Source organism: Triturus cristatus, chromosome 6, assembly GCF_964204655.1.
Source record: "Triturus cristatus chromosome 6, aTriCri1.1, whole genome shotgun sequence".
Classification (NCBI taxonomy): domain Eukaryota; kingdom Metazoa; phylum Chordata; class Amphibia; order Caudata; family Salamandridae; genus Triturus; species Triturus cristatus.
In genome coordinates, this window is record NC_140589.1 from 772,655,416 (window position 1) to 772,675,150 (window position 19,735).

Genomic DNA, 19,735 nt, shown 5'->3' on the forward strand with positions numbered 1-19,735 from the left:
ATGACGCCTACTGTGGCGGAAACTGCAAAACTCGGGGGTACCACCGATACTGCTAAAAGCAATAATCAGCCTCTACACCGAAACGTGGGTACAGGTGAAACTCATGACGAATGCAGCCACTAAAAAGATCCCAACAGACCAAGAGCTGAAACAAGGCTGCGTACTGGCATCAATCCTTTTTAATTTATACACGGGGGACCTCGGCAAGGCTAACCTTCTATCTCCTAAAATTTTAATGCAGTACGCGGACGATATGGTGCTATTGGACCACACCAAAACAGGCATGCAACGATTATTGGAAGCACTAAGAAAGTATAACAACATTAACAACCTAAGGGCAAATGCAGGAAAGACGAAGGTAGTAATATTTGGGAATTATGCCAACAAACTCAGACAACATTGGAGACTGGGCATCTTGGAAATAGCAGCAACGTCCAAATACAACTACCTGGGGGTTTGGCTCAGGAGCAATGGAAAACCTATAGCACACATCGCTTCCACGGAAACAAAAGCTAAGGCAGTGATGTATGCCCTATGCAAACCGAATTCTAAACTAAGCGGCCCATCCATAACCCATTAGAAAGGTCATATGCGCTAAGCTGCTACCCTCACTCACATACGGTCAACTAGCATTCCCGGCAGCTTTTAGTAACATCTTGGAACAAGCCAACTGTCGAGCGTTTAAGCAAATTTTCTAAATACCAACACATGCCCGGAATGCACTGGTCCGATTGGAATTCGGGCTAAACAAACAGAGTTATGAGCATTGGGCCTTGATTGAGCGGTTCTATCGAGGGATATGTGCGGCCCCCCATGCTCAATGAAAGCAATTTTAAAAACAATTTTTGAGAAAGAAAATAACTCGTGGTCCAATGGCCTGCACACCACCCGCACTGAATTGCACCTTGACATGTCCAACTGGCAGGATTTTATTCATCAGCCCGGTACCCTAAAATCAATCTTAAAAAAAACAAGTTAGACTACTCTCTAAGGATGAGGACATAAAGGAACTGAGGCTCTCCAGCACCAACATCAGGATACTTGCCACCTCCTACAAAGACCGCCTAAGGCAGCCATATCTTGATGCCGCTTTAAATAATTTTTACACAAAATAATGGGGTAACCCTGTGTCCCTCAGAACCTGGGTATATGTATTATATGGATACAATGGTTCTATCGGCGAATTACAATTGCTTTGTTTTGGAGTGTTCACAATATCAATACATTATATGTGATACGTATCCATGATTTAAGAAAAGAAGAAAAAATAAATGACAACACCCAAGCAATACATTTTCATTCAATATTTTTTAAAAAGAATAATAAATCAGTTGGGCTACAGAAAAACAGTTGAGAGAATTGTGAAGAAGAAGTGACATGTAAACGATACACTTAATACACCTATTATAACAAAAAACGATTAGGCAGATGAAGTTATTTGATGATTGAGTCCATATGCTTGATCACATACGCATCATGTTCATGTATGAATTGATTATTGAACTGAGACATTGTGTAGACTCATTAATGTACATCCCCGTTTCGACCCTATGCTAGGCGCAAAATTTAGCAAGCGTCGCGGAGGGTCTTCCTCGGGACGAAGGGGTAGATGTGTAGCCTATGGGGTAGAAAGGAACTTCTTTTAAGGGTGTGTGCTTGAAAGAACAGGTAATTGAATATGTGTTCTGTAAGGAATTAATGCTTACCCTGCGCAAAAGTCAATATTCACTGCGCGTGCGTTTAGGCTTCTAATTGCAGCAAAGGTCGTTATCAATTGACCTAAGAGATAATAATATCAAAGTTGTGATAGTTACAGGAACTGGCCTTATAATGAAAGGCAAGGTTAACAATCACTATGCGTGCGCTAGGTTATGTCCAATAAAGACAACTACATCGGGCTGTATTCGTGTAGAAGAGCCATGCAGTGTATTTGAGAGCTCCGTGTCTGGATACAGTTAGTTTAAAACGTGCCCCAGAAGAATTTGAAATGGATTCACAGTGCTCCCCAAACAAGTAATTGAGATGAAGCTCAGACGACTACATCAGGCTGTATTTTAGTAGAAAAGTCATGCGGTGTATTCGAAGACTCTGTGTGTGGATCCATTTTATTTAAAACGTGCCTCAAATAAGAAAAGAGATTCGAAGTGCTCCCCGGACAAGTAATTATATTAAAAGGTCAGAAAATCTATTTCAAAACTACGAGCATAGAGACGTTCAATAGTTAATTGCACGTACCTTCAGAGAGGCACAGTCGCAGAAGTCTGGGAAAGTTACCAGGTGATTAATCCTGTAGTGCCAGTCGGGTATTTTACTGTAACACAAATAAAGGGGTTTTGTTTAAAAAGAAAATTCTCCGTTTAAATAATTTAAAGAGTATCGAGGCTAAAGGCATGGCGCTTACCTTGATCTGGTGGAAGGAAATCTCTCCAGCTCTCAGTCCGAAGTAGTACTGAGGCGAGAGAAGGAAGGAAAACTGTTTATATGCGCCGGTAAACGTGCCTATGACGTGCACGTACACCCATGACAATGCAATGAGTGTAAGGGATGTGATGTAATGAACGGCGCGTGAAAACCTGAGTAAAGGGATGTGCTGAAAATCATGTGTGCTAAAAATCACAGGGATAACACAAGGTGATTACGCACAATGAAAGCAAATCAAGTTTTAGTGCTGGGTAGAAACAGAAGAATTGATTTGCAGCCGATTATTTTGTTTATACAAATACAATTTTCGCGCTGGGCTGAAACGAATAATGTGACATCAAATATTTGTTAAACACGATTATATAGTTTTAAACAAATACAAGTTTCTCGCTGGGCTGAACCGAAAAAGGTGACATTTCCGTTGGGCATCAAATGAATCGTGTTATAGTTCTTGGTAAACAAAGAGGAATTAAGTGCAATTATTTAAAACAATTATATATTCCTCGCTTGGCTAAAACGAACGCGATGACATTTCTATTTGGCATCAAAGGATGTGACATATTTTTTTATATCATATATCAAAACCAAGAGTTTGTAGAGGGAAAAACAAATTGGCATTCTTATTCAAACACATGCAAAAGGTGTAATATGCAATCATGGTATGAGCTTTCTCAAGGTATGTTTAAGCAGAACAATAAATCATTTAAAAAAAAGAAAGAACGGGGAGGAATTTTAACACTGATGTAATAAGGTTAATTTATCAAGAGGAAAAACAAGTCAAACAACATTTTGATTCAAACAAATGCACATTGAGTGATATAGATATATGCAGTCATAAAAAATGTGTTTGCACAGAACATTAAATCCCATGTAAATAAAAGGTTCTACAGTTTTGTCATTTGTTTATATGTCTCCTCCTGTTCGTTTAACCCGTTTTTAACTGAGTCTAGCAGATGAACCCATCTGCATTCTTTGAAGTTGAGTATTTGCAATATGCTACCACCCCTGGGATGGAGTGTGGCCTTTTCAACTACCCACCATTGTAGATCGTCAGCAGTGTGGTTATTTTTGATGAAGTGCTCAAACAATGGTGCTCCCTGTATGTTACATCTGATTCTACTCTGGTGTTGTAGAATCCTAGTCTTTACTTTTTGGGTTGTCTGACCAACGTAGATTTTTTCACAGTGGCATTTGATGGCATAAATCACATTGTGACTATTACAGTTACTGTGATGTCGTAAGTGATATGTTTTTCCCAGGTGTTGAAAAGTCATACCTGTTAATGTGGTTTCACAGGCCTTGCACGTACTGCACTTGAAATGTCCAATTAGTGATGGTAAATTAAAATGTTGTCTCAAGTCTTGTGGTTTCTTTGTTTCGAGGAAAGAGCTTACTACATAGTCTTTGATGTTTTTGGCTCGTTTGAAGGCAAACATGGGCTTCTCTTGTGTTCCAATTTCAGTGCTTATTAGATTCCAATATTTGAGTAGGATCTTCTTTATTTCGTGACTACGCGTGTTGAAGGTGGTCACACAAACCAGTTTTTGAATATCTTCTGTGTGTGGTTGTATTTCCAGAAGAGTTTCTCTGGGTCGGTACCATGCTCTTTTTCGTGAGCGGTTTAACAGGCCCTTAGGGTAGCCACAGTCCCTAAGCTTTTTTATGAGGAGGTCTGTTTCTTTGTAGAAGTCACTTCTTTTGGAGCAGTTCCATATATGGTAAATTATCCCTGAGACTTCTTGGATGATGTGAATCATATTTCAAGGTAGTGTTTCGTGCAGTGGGTTTGGTGTAGAGTGTGGTGAATAATCTTCCGTCCTCGTTTTTTATTGTTATGTCCAGGAAGTCGATGGTTTGATTATTATGGGACATGGTGAACTGTATGTCAGTGGTGCGTTCATTTAGCCATGTTTTGAATTCCAGTAGGCTTTGTTCACTCCCTGTCCATACCATAAGCACGTCATCGATATAACGCTTCCAGACTGAAATGTTATTTAGGTAGGGGTTGGTTGAATCGTACAGAAAAGTGTCCTCATAATCATCCATGTATAGATTGGCCAAGCTAGGAGCAAATCCAGCTCCCATGGCCACGCCTTTACATTGCATGTAGTAGGTGTTTTGGAAAATGAAATAGTTCTTTTTCATTGCAATTTCAAGTAGATCTACCAGGAACTCAGTTGGAATCCAGACAGGAGTTGGCCGTTTGTCCAGCGTCTTCTTTATAACTTGAATGGCATGTTCTTGGGGGATACTGGTGTAGAATGAAGACACATCGAGGGTAGCTAGAAATTGAGTTTCTTTATCATAGGGTTGATTTTCCATTATTTGTATTGTATGCATGGTATCCCGAAGGAAGGAGCGTGTTTCCATTACAAATGGTTGGAGAAAACTGTACAAGAACTGATTGAGGGGTTCAAGGATCGATCCACAACCTGATACGATGGGTCGGCCAGGTGGATTATGTAGATCCTTGTGAATGTTTGGCAGAGTGTATATGGTAGGTATTCTAGGGTCCATTTTGTTCAGAAAATTGTACTCATCTTGGGACAGAAAGCATTCTGTCAATCCTTGTTGGGTGAGAGTTTTAATGAGTTCACTAATTTCCATGGTGGGGTTTTTTGTTATTCTCTGGTAGCTTTCAGTGCAGCTTAATTGTCTGTTGATTTCTGTGATATAGGCTTGAGTGTTTTGTATTACTACGGCACCGCCCTTGTCAGCCGCTTTGATGACAATTGAAGTATTTTTATTCAATGACTGTAGTGCCTCTCTCTCATCCTTGGATATGTTGTATTTGATATATTTCTTTTTGTTGAGGAGATCCATTATTTCTTCCATTACGATTTTTTCATATGCAAGGATCTTTTCACTCATTTGATATGTAGCTGGTAAAAAGGTAGAAGCTGGCCTGAATTCCGTAGCTGATGTGCGTCTGGTCCAATTTTCATTATTCCTAAAGTGGTATTTGAGGCGTATTTTTGCGGAAAAATTGCTGGAGTTCAAGTTTAATATTAAAGTTGTTTGGAGTGGTGGTTGGAATGAATGAGAGACCCTTTCTAAGTATATTGTATTCACTTTGTGTCAAAATGTGGTTAGAGATGTTAATTATGGGATCATTTGAGTTACTTTGCGTTGATGGTTCGTGTCTAGTAGTTTCAGGTGTTACCTCCTTAATGTTATTATTTACTGGTATCAGTGGGTCCCCACGATCATCAAAATTGACCTTATCTTCATCTTCAATATATTGCATGTCTTGCAGTTCTAATGCATCCATAGTTAGAGAGTATTCCTGTCCCTCATTGACGAGGTTAGTTGTGGGTTCATCTGGTGGAGTGAAATTAGTTATGGATTCATTTGGTGTAATGATGACTAAGGTACTCCTCTCACTCAGCCGAGGAACGGATTCCTGTATGGTTCCGGAAGTAATGCTGATTCTGTCATGTTGCAGGATATAAAAGTTCTCTTCAGATAAGTGGTTGTCTTCAATGATTACTGGTGACTTGTGTGACATCTCATCCTCAGGAGGTATGTTTTCTGGTTCCTCTGTGATCTCTTCCTCTATCTCCACTTGTAGGTCTGTCTTCTGGTGTTGATCTCTCCATGATTGTCGTTGTTCTGGAATCTTACTCTTGTGTTCCCGCGTGGTCTGTTTTGTCCTCGATTCCATCTTGATGGTCTGTCCCAGTTGGTGTCCCTGTTCATCCATGTTTGCTGTCCTAAAAAAGAAACACTGCCTTGTGGGTCGTGGAAACGTTGTCCCTGTTGGTCTTGGAAACGTGTTTCTTGTTGATAGGGTCTGCTATTTGTACTTGTGTTTGGTCTTTCACTCCCACTGTCAGATCCACTGCCGAATGATGAGTTGGAAAGATTTGCGTATCTGCGATATCCTTGTCTTCCACGGGTGGTGTAGAAACCTTGTGAGTCTTGCTCGTAGTGGTCCTCACTTAGATATGGATAAGTCAATTTTTTATCATACGCTCTAATGTCTTTGCTGAGTTTTTCAAGTTTTTTGTTCAGAGTGGTGGTGTTAAATTATATCAAGATTTTTTCAGTGCGTTCCAAGGCTTCCTTTGCGTTTGTGATTGTTCTATCTTCCAAAATTTCCCTTTTTGATTCTGCGATTTCCTGTGTGAGTTTTTTGGCATACTCAAGAGCCGTCTCCACACCTAACACCATCCAGTGCCGGGAGCAATAATTCACAACAAATAAGTCAATTTTATAGTGAATCTTAGCAGTGAGACTCATGGTGCTGCCGATAAAAGACATTAACATGCGCTGGAAATCTTTAGAGGTGGTCAGTACTTACCGACTGTGCCAACAGTACGAAGAATCCATGGTTCACTTGGTTTGCATATGCCACTGCTTGGCACAGGCACGTCGCACTCTACTAAAACCATTGTTTTTAAAATATGGAACTTGCACATGCCAAGATGCGATGAAACTTCTCTTCAATTTGACATCCCAATGGAACTGGCAAGATTTGCATAATTTGCACACAAGGTGAAATAACTCTTAGCTAACACCTCGCACATCTCACTCTATTGAAATTTCCGTGGCTAAAGCATCAAACATGTACCTGCACAGCCACCACAAAATCTTTCTTGGTACCATATAGATGAGCGAAAATATGCACTTTAACGAAAAAACTCAAAGTCATCGCCTTAATCAGGGATTGGAACTAATTGAAGGCTACGACAGTTGACCATTTGCACTGTTTTTTTTAATCGTCAAACGTAATATTTTAAATATATTTTATTCATGTATCAGAACGGTATATATTAATGGTTAAATATGTGACTACTATAACTGAATTAATTAAGTGCTGGAATATCTCTGCTGATTCTTCATTATAACAATTTTAATTAATTGAAACAATAAAAATGTATTAATTCATTCATAATCCTGTTAAAAGTACCATATTGGAGGGTGGGAATCTAACTGAGCAGCAGCAATGGGGAACCCAACTTTTTGCTGCATACTGTAACCACCCAACAGCCCCCCCCTGGTAAATACTACCCAATCTCCCCAGATTCTCTCTAACCGCCCTCCCCCATAAAGTAACAGCTCTAGGCATATCGGACAATAGTCTGGTTTCACCAGGGTAGGGCCCAAAGGAGGTAGTATAGAAAAAGATTAGAGTGGAGACCAAGAGCCATGAGCTTGTGTGGTCCCCCCTTGGGGAGTTTCCATATGACAAAATCTGGAGGGATGGTGTGAAATAGGTTTTATATTCCTAGGCAAACGGTGTTATTAGGCCATAATCTATCTTACCCAGATCCCGAAGTTGATAGTGGGCGTCACGGAAGATCATTAATTACTTATCAACAAAGTTACACACTGGTTCCGAGAAGTTCACCATTGCTATTTTATTATTATAAGTGATATAATGAGTGTAGAAAGGCTCTCCAGTCCCGTGGAACAATGCAACAAGGTGAAGGTTTGCCCCTCTCATATGAACATAGTTGATGGTCTTATGGACATTGATTCATGATGTTTCCCCAAGCGAATATCCACATCTTGATCAAATACCACGCCCCGGCAGCGTATGTCAGACTGGACATTTGTGGTGCTGCCCAAGCTGCAGGGGACACAAATAGTGGGTCCTCTATTGCTCTTCCTTGACTGAATTTTGATGGCCAAGGATTTTGGGTATGGTTGGAGAAATCTATTGATGATGGCCGGTCCAATCAGGCTTTTAATTCCCCGCTATCTAATCTTTACTTTGAAACTGGGGGGATCCCATAAATGAATCATTTAAGGTTTCCTGGGTGACCCTTTTTGAGTAGTGGGAAGGATATGCATGCAAACAACAATCCAAGCTGTCAGACGATGATTGGAGATCCACTTACTGCGACTTCAACCCACCTGCCATTGCTTAAAATATTGTCAGGGAATGTAGCAGTAATTTCCAAACTGCATTCTGAGGTGGAATGGGGCAAATTTGTGCATTCCCACGACATTTGCCTCTTCCAAGAGACATGATGCCTGTCCTCCTTCCATAGTAGTGGGTTCAATTTCTATAGTTTTGATGTGGTACAGAGTGGCAGGGATGGACCCTCTGGGGGGCTTGGAATTTGGGTTAAAACAGCTCTTCAGTGTAAGACCAGGGGAAATCTCCATTGACTCTCTTGTCATTATGCAGATGGGCTGAAAAGTTTTTAATGTTCATAGTAGAGTAGGAACTAGTCCTGTGGAGACCAGGGTTTTAAATGTTCTAGAGCGATCCCTATCTGAGCTCACGGGGAATGGTGTCCTGCAGGTGATAAGAGATGTTAACACTACATTTGAACCACTGGGAGACCCCCCTTCTACAGAGGATTGGGACAACCAGTGTGGCATTCCATATTTAGATTTCCTAAGTGTGAGCTGGACCACCAAAGCGGCCCAGGCATTAGAAGACACAATTATGACTTAAGACTTAAAAATGGTAGGACTCCGTCAGACCAACAAGGTAGAATGACGTTCAAAAGGCAGGGCACCAAAGTAGAATTTACTATTTCTTGGTTGATGTGAAGCTTTGGCCAACAGTTCTAGATAGGTTGTGGTGGACAGATCCAGCAGTGACCATCAAGCGATAAGTCTGACACTTTTAGATAATTCAGTTACCAAACCAATACTCAGGGGCAACACGGATCTAGGTGGCCTCTCCCTGACCAACAATAGGAAGACCATCAGGTGGAATTGGGTGGTAAAAAACCCTCCAGTATTAAAGGCAGCCAAAGCCAGAATGGAGAAAGAGGTTGATCACATTTCTCAACTCCTGGTGGAGCATTGGAGGGCAGTGATGAGCTCAAGTCATGACTTCCTATTTTCTCAAGTCAGGGAATTGTTAGGAAAAACCGCACAAGGGGAGACGAAGGGGCCAAAGACCACTTAATTGTACAACGTGAATGCAGGTTAGCCAAAGGCAAGCTCCTGACTGCAGTAAAGAATAACTCCCATCCAGATACAATGAGGTGTAGAGTCAGGCATAGGCAAGTTTTGGCTCTAATTAAAAAGTATTGGGAAAATTCATTGTGGTCTTCTCTACATAAAGCCATATTTGTAAATGATACAAAACCTTTTTGGAGGACTGTGGCAATCTGCCCTAATGGCCCCCAAACCGAGTTACATTTTGGGTACAACCAGACTAGTGAGTAGCCCATTTAGTAAATTTTTACTTAAATTAGAGCAATGTCGAGGAGGGTGATAGAGTTTCCTAAGATGAGGGTGACATAGATGATTCAGGTACCCTTGCATTTTCATTAAATGAGACTTTGGCTGCAATTAATTATTGCATTTCTGCGTATGCTCAGGGTTCAGACCGAATATCCAATGATCTGTACAAGGCATACAATGAAGTGTGGGGCCCACACATAAATATCCTATCCAACACCATTCTTTCTGGACTGGATATTCCCTCCTCATGGAAACTAATGGAGATAATCCCTGTGAACTATAGACCCAATAGCCTGATCAGCTCCATCCGAAAAATCCTTTTCAAGTAAATGCTGATACATATGCATGATTGGATTTCAGAAGAGGGTGTCCGGTCTGATTTGCATGCGGGCTTTAGAGCCAATGTTAGCATTCTAGATCAGGTCTGCAGGTTCTTTTGTATTTAGTGGAGGGAGGTGTTAATCAACAAGGGCAAGCTTTTTGTTGCCTTTGTTGATGTATGCACTGCCTTCAACCTGGTTCTGAGGCGGAAACTCTGGAAGGTATTGGAGAAAATGGGCATCCCTACTCCCCTATTTAACATCTTGGTACATCTACATGCTGATAATATGGTTATAGAACGATGGGGCGGGGCGGAAGTCGACAGGCAAAGGGATAGGTATAATTATTTTGTTTTTAAAAACACTTACCTTGTGCTTGCCGCACAGTTGACTCAAGGTAAGTGGTTTTATTTATTATATTTATTTATTTTTACCTATCCTGTCGTCTGTCAACTTCCATCCCACACTCCGCCCCCTCACACCGCTCTTAGGCATAAGTGATCTCACGGCTTCACAGTGTGTTTCACCAGGTTTTTATACACATTATTAAAATTGCATATCAAAATATAACATCCTACAGCCTTTCCTGTCATGCTTCATGTACCCCTGCAATGTTTCCATAAAAACCCCTGTCACTCTGCAGGCAGAGTAAGAAAGGTAAACACCAATACCCGTTTAAGTGAATAATCAGCAATTTATCAGAAGAGGTAGCCTGACATTCTGGACCTCAGTCTTTGAAGCACAGAAAACATGACAAGATAATCACTAAATTTCAAGGCCTCTTTATTAGTTGCTCTTTCGTGACCCTTCAGAAATCAGCTGATAAACCACCAGTGGGTCGCAACCCACAGTTTGGGAAACAGTGGTGTAACATATTCAGCAGTACTAACCAAAACAATTAACAAGTCAAAACACAATAAACATCCCACAACCAATTTGTAAAAATAGAAAAATAAAAGATAAGCAAAATGACACCAAAATGACAAAAACCCAACAAGGGAAACACGAGATATGAATTTTAAAGTTTTAGGGCAAAAAGAACCAAGAACAAGTAAAGTGCTACTTAGAAGTCACTACTTGTGGTTGAGTATGACTTAGGTGAGATTTTAGGCCAACTGCAAAGGAGCGGAGGTGTGAAACCCCAAGTATGTCATCCCAGTCAAAGATTTTACCTCCTGACTTAGGGGGTCATTACGATGGCGGAAGGCCTGCTACTGCCAGCCTGTCGGTGGCGGGCCCTCCGCCATCGCACATCACTTTTCTGCCCACCATATTATGATGGCGGGGGGAAGCATTGGTGAAGTGTGGCGGTTTGAAAGACCGACCGCCACAGTTCCGACAGACAGTTCTTTTCCGACCGCCTGTCGGAGCAGCTACATTAGGCAGCACTGTGGAAATGCCTGCCAGGCACCGCCATTGCCATTAAGAAATCCCTTTCCGGGGAGGAGCCTAGCGCTTGACCAAGATGGCCGCGTGAGCTTAGAGCTCCCGAGACCCTCGCGCCCTCCGTCGACTATCCTGTCTCTAATCCTGACGGTATGCATGGCACCGTGTTGCTGAGTTGTCAGGGAGGCGATTGATACTATCCGCGGTCGGATCGCCCATCGGGAACCGGACTTACGACGGGCGAAAGATTGCGGCCTAACTCCCGGAGATGCCAGGGGCTAGAGTTGGCAGGATGCCCGACTCCTAGTTGATCAACAACGGCCTGGTGAGGTGTGAACTGTCGGACGGAGGCCCTCGCTCTTTCACTTTCGGTTTCGTTCCCTTTGTCTGCCCGGACACTGTAGAGCTCTGGGTGGCTTTATAACCCCAGGGACGCTCGGCGGGCTACTCTGGCAGCACAAGGCGGACCTGCTCACTCCTTATTCCTCTCTCTGAGAGGGAGCGGTCTTCACTGCATTGGACTGCCTGGAGTCTATTATGTCGGGCAAAGCAGAAGGGAATCGGTTGAAGACTAAGTCCACCAGGCGGGGAACGTATTCCCAAGTCAATAGTATGGACCGCTACGCCCTCCTGAAAACATCGCCGAGTGGACCGAGCCAGGCGCCGGATGCCCAGAAGGAGGACCCGCCTGGGACACCGGAGCTATCCCTGCAGGATGTCATGGGCGCGCTTGACGGGATGCAGACCTCGATGGGGAGGCAATTCGAGGCCCTGGCGCATAAGGTGGATGCCATCCTGGTGGATGTCAATTTGATCCGCTCGGACCTGGGCAAGACAAACGAACGAGTTAAGAACCTGGACCACAAGACCACGGGCCTCGCTGATGATGTCGCAGATTTGCAGAACGAGGTCCGGAAGCTGAGGGCCGAGAGTGACCTCGCCGCCCGCCGGCTGGAGGACTTCGAGAGCCGGTCCAGGCGCAATAACGTGCGTGTCATCGGGGTCCCGGAGTCCTCGGATGAGGCTTCGACGGACCTGCTTGTGGAAGATTTGGTCCTCAATCATCTTAAGCCTAAGGGCCTTGGAAAGTTTTTTGCGGTGGAAAGGGCCCATAGGGTGCCGGGCGGGCGGCCCAAGGCGGGTGCCCCGCCGCGGCCGATTGTCGCCCGGCTCTTTCACTTTCGAGATCGGGACGCTATCCTGCAAGCTTCGAGGGTGACGGGCCCAGTCCCCTTCCAGAATGCGTCGGTGAATTTTTATCCGGACTTCACCCAGCATGTGCAGAGACAGAGGCAGAGCTTCCTGGGGGTGAAGCGGAGACTTCGGGAACTGGACCTGAAGTATGCCATGCTTTTCCCCGCCAGACTACGGGTGGTGCATGAAGATCGGACATTCTTTTTTGACTCTCCTGTTATGGCCGACGAATGGCTGGACGCTTTGCCCCGGCGACGGACCGGGGACGACACAGCCGAGCATGGAGACAGTGGCCGGAATGGACAGGGCTGATATCTCAAAGCCGACCTGACTTGATTTAACCATACTTGAAGATTTGAACAGAGTGCAGTAACTGTGGAGGGTTGCGGGAGGACGAGGGGTGCTCTTTTCCTCCCTTAGGGTACTTTTTGTAGATTTTTGTTTTTGTAGGGCGACAGGCACACTGCAAGTTGGGGGGGCTTTTTAAGCTGCAGCAGGGGTGCAGGGTGGGGGGAGTTTTTGGGATTTTGAGTTTGTTGTTGGGGGGTTTATTTCTGCAAGGCATGATGATTATCCTCAGGGTTGTTCCATGGTGGCGCCTAGGGTGTGGGGTGGGCCTCTTTCCGCTTGAGGATGGGGGGTAGAGGCTTAAGTGTTATAAGCTGGAATGTTAATGGTTTGGGGGATCGCATCAAGAGGGGGATTGTGTTGCAATTTTTGAAACGCTCAATGCCGGACGTTGTCCTGCTGCAGGAGACGCATCTCATAGGCAATACGTGCTATGCCCTGAATAGGAAGGGGTATAAATTCATAGCACACTCGGGATTCTCTTCTGGGTCCAGGGGTGTGGGCATCCTCGTTAGAGCATCGCTGCCTTTTGAGGTGGACTCCACCATTGTTGACGATAGGGGGAGGTTTGTGGCGGTGGCGGGGCGGTGGGAAGGAAGGACTTTGGTTTTGGTTTCAGTTTATGTCCCGCCGGCCCTGCAGGCCTCCACATTTGCTGAACTGGGCAGGGCTTTGCTGACTCTCCCGGGGGGAATGCTGGTAGTGGGAGGGGATTTCAACGCTGTGGGTTCCGGACTGTTGGATAAATACCCGCCCAGGGACACAGGGGGGGCTCAGAAATGGCTTCCAGACTTCCTGGATACATTTGGTCTGATAGATTGCTGGAGGCTCCGGCACCCCACACAGAGTCAATACACGTTTCACTCCGGGGCGCATGGTAGCCTCTCCAGGATTGACTACCTGCTCACTCTGGCCGCACATGCCTCGTTGATATCCGAGGCGAGGCACATGGAACGCGGTATCTCTGATCACTCACCAGTGTGGATCCGGCTGGATCTAGGTCGGGAGGGAGGAGGGAGGGTGGCCCCCATCAACCCATGGTATTTCCGAGACCCCAAGATGCGCAGCGCCCTGGTAAAGAAGGTAGATAATTACTTTAAGGACAATCTGGGAACCGTGGACTCGGCGGTGTCGCTGTGGGAAGCTTTTAAGACCGTGCTTCGGGGGGAAGCCCTCTCCCTGGTGGTGGCTGCCAAGAATCGGAGGGATGGCGAGGTGCGGCAAGTGGAGGAGGAGATTGCGGCCCTTGAGGGGGATATGGAGGAGGAGGTTACAGAGTCCTCATTGCATGAGCTTTGCCTGAAGCAGGCGGAGTATAGGGACCTGGTGACGAACGCCGCTAAGACCCTCAGCAGGGAACAACAGGGCCGCCTGTATGACGTTGGGGATAAGGCAGGGAAACTCCTGGCGTGGTTGGACAGGAAAGAACGGGTCAATAGAGTGGTGCCAGAGTTGATTGGAGAGGGGGGAGAGGCGATTGTGGAACCTGAGGGGATTGTGAAGTGTTTCGCGGAGTATTTTCATAGGGTTTATTCCTCTGTGTCGGACAGGCCGTCCGAGGACTCGTCTGATCTCCTCCGTGATATCGAGTTGCCCTGCCTCTCTGACATAGATAGGGACGATTTGGATGGTGACATCACGGTTGACGAGGTGGCGGGGGCGATTCGCGCGTTGAACTCGGGTAAGGCCTCTGGACCGAATGGACTGCCGATCGACCTGTACAAACTGTTCCCGGATAGGGTCGCCCCTCATCTGCGCGCCATGTTTTTGGAGGCGCGGGGGGATGGGATCCTTCCGTTGGACCAGCGGCTGGCGTCGATCGTGGTCATACATAAAGAGGGTAAACCCCGAGATAGATGCTCCTCCTATCGGCCCATTTCACTCCTCAACGCTGAGCCGAAAATTCTGGCCAAACTCCTGGCTACCCGTTTGATTAGGGTACTTGGCGATTTGGTCCACCCGGATCAATCTGGCTTTATCCCGCACCGAAATACAGCATTGAACCTTAGGCGTCTTCATGGCGTCATCGCCAGGGCGGGCACGCTGCGTGAACCGGCTGTTGTGGCATCTCTTGATGCCACGATGGCCTTTGACACGGTGGAGTGGGCATATTTATGGGCCGTGCTGGCCAAGTTTGGTTTCGGTCGCGGTTTTGTGAGTTGGGTTCGGTTGCTGTACGAGGGGCCACTAGCGAATGTGGTGGTGAATGGACGGGCATCTACTCCGTTTCAGCTTGGTAGGGGTACCCGGCAGGGCTGTCCCCTGTCGCCTCTGTTGTTCGCCCTCGCCCTTGAACCGTTGGCTGCGTGGATACGTTGGCACCCGGATATACGGGGCCTTCGGTGGTCGTCTGATCATGAGGACCGTATTTCGCTCTATGCCGATGATATCCTGCTGTATCTTGCCTCACCTAAGAAGTCACTTATAGTGGTCTGTGACGTACTCGCATCGTTCGGTAGGAACTCGGGGCTTGTGATTAATTGGGGCAAATCGTACTTGTACGTTCTTAGTGGCGAGGTCCCACCGATCCCTAGAACATGTTCGATACAGGTTGCCCAGCAGGGTTTTGTGTATTTGGGGATTTTTATATCCTTGGATCCTGCTGTGCGCTATGAGAGGAATCTGCTCCCCCCCTTGGCACGCTTGAGGTGAGACGTGGAAGGTTGGCGGAGGCTGCCACTCTCCCTCGTTGGGCGTGCGGCCCTGTTTAAAATGATGTCTCTTCCCCGCTTCCTCTACGCTCTCCAGAACACCCTGGACTGGGTACCGGCCAAATACTTTCGGGAGGTCGAAGGCCTCCAAAGGGCGTTGCTGTGGGATGGGCGGCCGCGAATAGCTATTTCAAAGTTGACGCTCCCTTGGTACGATGGGGGCATCGCGCTCCCAGACATCCGACGGTACTATTGGGCCACGCAGCTGAGCGCGATCAACCATGGGTTTTATGGCCCTGCCCTCAGCCCTGGGTATGCCATGGATAGGTGGCTGCTGCGCAGCGGCAACTACTACAGGGCGTTGTATTCGCGGTCCTTAGACTCGTCCCTCACGGGGCCCACAGGTGTGGCGGTGCGCGTATGGAAGATGGCGACTGACTCGTTGGGCTGGAAGGATAGGCTAACCCTCGCTACCCCATTGTTTGAATCGGAAAGATTGGGAAGACTCTGGCACACGAAGGGCTTTGATAAGTGGGATCTGATAGGTTTATCCAAGGTGGGAGATGTACTGCATAAGGGGAGGGTGAAGTCTTTCGAGGAGTTGCAGACTGAGTTTGAGCTAGGGCCCTCAGAGTATTTCAGGTATATCCAGCTGCGTCACGCCCTCCGATCAGTCCTTGTTGAGGGTGAGAAGGTGCCGGAGTCCTCTCCCCTTGAGGACCGAGTCCTTGATGGTCATATGCCCGAGAGTACGATCTCGCTCATATATAAGAAGTTGATAAACGTCCGGGCAGACTTGCTATTGGGGCTGAGAGAACAGTGGACCAGGGATGGTCTTGAGTTGGATAATGAGGACTGGCAGTCAGCGGTTTCTTCGCCTAAGGAGGTTGCGATCCCGTCGCGTCTGAGGCTGGTGCAGCTTAAAATACTGCACCGGGTGTATGTGACGGGGCCAAGGCTGGTCCGCATGGGATTCTCGGAGGACGGCCTGTGCAGAAGGGGATGTGGTATGGTGGGCACTTTCCTGCACATCATTTGGGAATGTGGTGTCATTGTGGAGTTCTGGAGGAGAGTCCATGCAGTTATGGGGGAGGTGACGGGCATTGTGGTACAGCCGGAGGCGCGGTGCTGCCTCCTGAACGTCTGGGGGCCCACTGACCTCGATGAGGCGCAGACCCAATGGGTGACTCTGGGTAACATGGTAGCAAAAAGAGATATCGCGCGGCTATGGGGCTCCTCGGGACCCCCTACACTGACCGCGTGGAAGGAAAACATGGACTGGAGCATGTTTAGGGAGAAGACGGTCTACTGCTCTAGAGGTCGCCCCCGGAAGTGGCATGCCATCTGGGGGCGGTGGAACCAATACAGGGGGGGAATATGTCTTGCCCCGGACCTGGAACCTCCCGAGGAACAGCTTTCCCCCTGACCTACTTTCCAGCACAGCTTGGTTTTAGTAACTGTTCTGGGCCTCTGCTGTTCCCCTTCTTCCTCCATACACAGTCTTGTACTTAGTAGACGAGTGGGGTCCGGTCTCCCCTGGGGGCCTCCGCCATGGGCTTACAATGTCCTTGCCTTGCTGGGGTTTGTTGTTAGTTTTTTCTGTGTTTATTTAAAATTGAACCTTTTGCAATATTCTTTGAACTGCATTGGGGACACATCACTGTATCTAACTTGTAATGCTGCCGAACCTTCGGGCTGTCGGCTGAATAGCTGTGTCCTGAATTTTGAAATAAAGGTTTTCAAAAAAAAAAAAAAAAAAAAAAAGAAATCCCTTTCCGCCCACTTGTTCATGGCGGTTAACCCGCTATGAACAAGTTGACAGAAAGGGACTTTGGGGGCATGTAGCATGCCCCCCTTCTGCCCGGGTACTTTCTCTTGGGGGTGGGGGGACACCTATGGTGCACCCCTGCCAAGTAGTGTAGGGCAATGTACACAGTGCCCTATTTACATTGCGACGGGTGCTGCAGCCAGCAGCACCGACAACAATGCAAAGTATGGCCGCTGCAACCGCCGGGGTGGTGGTCGCATCGTAATGCAGTAGGTGGGTAGGCCGCCTCATAGGCGGCAGATCCCACTACCGCAGTGATAGACACAATGCAGAACAATGTCATACATTCACTCCAGTAAAGAGATCTGGCCCTAAAACCATCGTTTTTTTGCTCACCATGCCATTCCAGTTTGGACCTAGCCATATGCAAATCAGTCTTGACCCTGTGCCCAATGGGAACAGTCCAGCCCGAACTGCCAGGCTAGGTCCTCCCTGGACTGGAAGCAAGCGTCCTTCGGGGTTTCACCCCTCATCAGCCAGGATAACTTGACTCCAGTGGCATGGTGAGCAGGGGACCCACGTCTGGGCATACCCGTCCAACTCGGGGTGACAAATGCAGAAAGAACAATTGATGGACAGAATGCAGAACAATCTCATACATTCACCCCAGTACAGAGATCTGGGCCTAAATCCATCGCTTTTTTGCTCACCATGCCATTCCAGTTTGGACCCAGCCATATGCAAATCAGTCTTGACCCCGTGTCCAATGGGAACAGTTCAGCCCTAACTGCCTGGCCAGGTCCTCCCTTGACTGCAACCGAGCATCCTAGGACCAGTTTCGGGGTTTCACCCCTCATCAGCCAGGATAGCTTGGCTCTAGTGGCATGGAGAGCACGGGAGCCACGTCTGGGCATACCCGTCTCACTCGGGGTAACAAATGCAAAAAGAACAATTGATGGACAGAATGCAGAACAATGTCATACATTCACCCTAGTACAGAGATTTGGGCCTAAATCCATCGCTTTCTTGCTCACCATGTCATTCCAGTTTGGACCCAGCCATATGCAAATCAGTCTTGACCCCGTGCCCAATGGGAACAGTCCAGCCCTAACTGCCAGGCTAGGTCCTCCCTTGACTGCAACCATGCATCCTAGGACCAGTTTCAGGGTTTCACCCCTCATCAGCCAGGATAGCTTGACTCCAGTGGCATGGAGAGCACGGGAGCCACGTCTGGGCATACCCGTCTCACTCGGGGTAACAAATGCAAAAAGAACAATTGATGGACAGAATACAGAACAATCTCATACATTCACCCCAGTACAGAGATCTGGGCCTAAATCCATTGTTTTTTTTGCTCACCATGCCATTCCAGTTTGGACCCAGCCATATGCAAATCAGTCTTGACCCTGTGCCCAATGGGATCAGTCCAGCCTGAACTGCCAGGCCATGTCCTCCCTGGATCAAGCATCCGTCCATCATCTCCTTGTGTTTGCTTTGTTCACCCTAAGTTGGCAGCATATGCCCAGACGTGGGTCCCTTGCTCACTTTGCCCCTGGATTGAAGCTATCCTGGCTGATTAAGGGTGTTACCCAAAAATCGGTCCCAGGATGCTTGTTTCCGGTTCAGGGAAGACTTGGCTTGGCAGTTCGGGCTGGACTGTTCCCATGAGGTACAGGGTCAAGACTGATTTGCATATAGCTGGGTCTGAACTGAGGTGGCGAAGTGAGCTAAAGAATGATGATGGATTCAACCCAGATCTGTGACTGGGGGCGAGTGTCTGAAAAGTTTCAGCGCTTCGTCCATCATCTCCTTGTGTTTGCCCATAATGGACTACAACTTCAATAGCATTCGTCATAAACCCTGAAGATTGTAAAGATGCTTTCAGCATACCATTGAGCAAGTTACAAGGATCTCTCACAGGGAAGCACTTCAGCTCAGGTATCGATTTTGATAGACCATCATACAACATTTTCACATAGGTTGCTGAATTGCTGCAAATACAAACAATATCACTCCAATCTTTTTTGAACTTGATAGGAACATTTTTCAGCAGCATTCCAAGTGACACTGCGTTCCATGTTTATCAAACATCTGGTGTCATGTTTTCACCACTATCTCAGATGCCAGGTGACAACAATCTTTTCACATATACCTTTCACTACATCTTGCATTGATTGTTTAAAGCTTGGGGTGTTTGGCAATTCACTTACAATCAATACAGACTCACTAGAAAAGGGGGCTGATGTATCAAAGGATTTCATCCATTTTCTGTCTGTGGGTATATGTGATGGTACATATTAGGAAAGATTCTTATGAAACCAGCCATTTTACCTATCACAGTGAAATCAAATGTCGCCAAAATATCAAATATGATTTTGATATTTCCCGATTCTCTACAGTTTATAAAATAACTAAATAAGACCTAAATCATGCTTCTAAACACTGCATCTTTAGACCAAAGACCACAAAACTGAAAAAAGCTGAAGGAAGAA

The 19,735-nt window shown here is 46.4% G+C and overlaps 1 protein-coding gene across 9 annotated transcripts in view; it reads right to left on the bottom strand.

Moving 5' to 3' along the window:
* The window catches only part of LOC146817850 (amine sulfotransferase-like), a 600,799-nt gene that overhangs the window by 467,918 nt on the left and 113,146 nt on the right, over nucleotides 1-19,735 (bottom strand). For 4 of the 9 annotated variants that reach the window (XM_085611327.1, XM_085611323.1, XM_085611319.1 and 1 more), the window contains exon 2: nucleotides 2,236-2,311. The exons of the other annotated variants lie outside the window; for them this stretch is intronic. The gene's annotated coding sequence lies outside the window, so the exon portion shown is untranslated. The remainder of the gene's footprint in view (nucleotides 1-2,235; nucleotides 2,312-19,735) is intronic. 9 annotated transcript variants of the gene reach the window in all.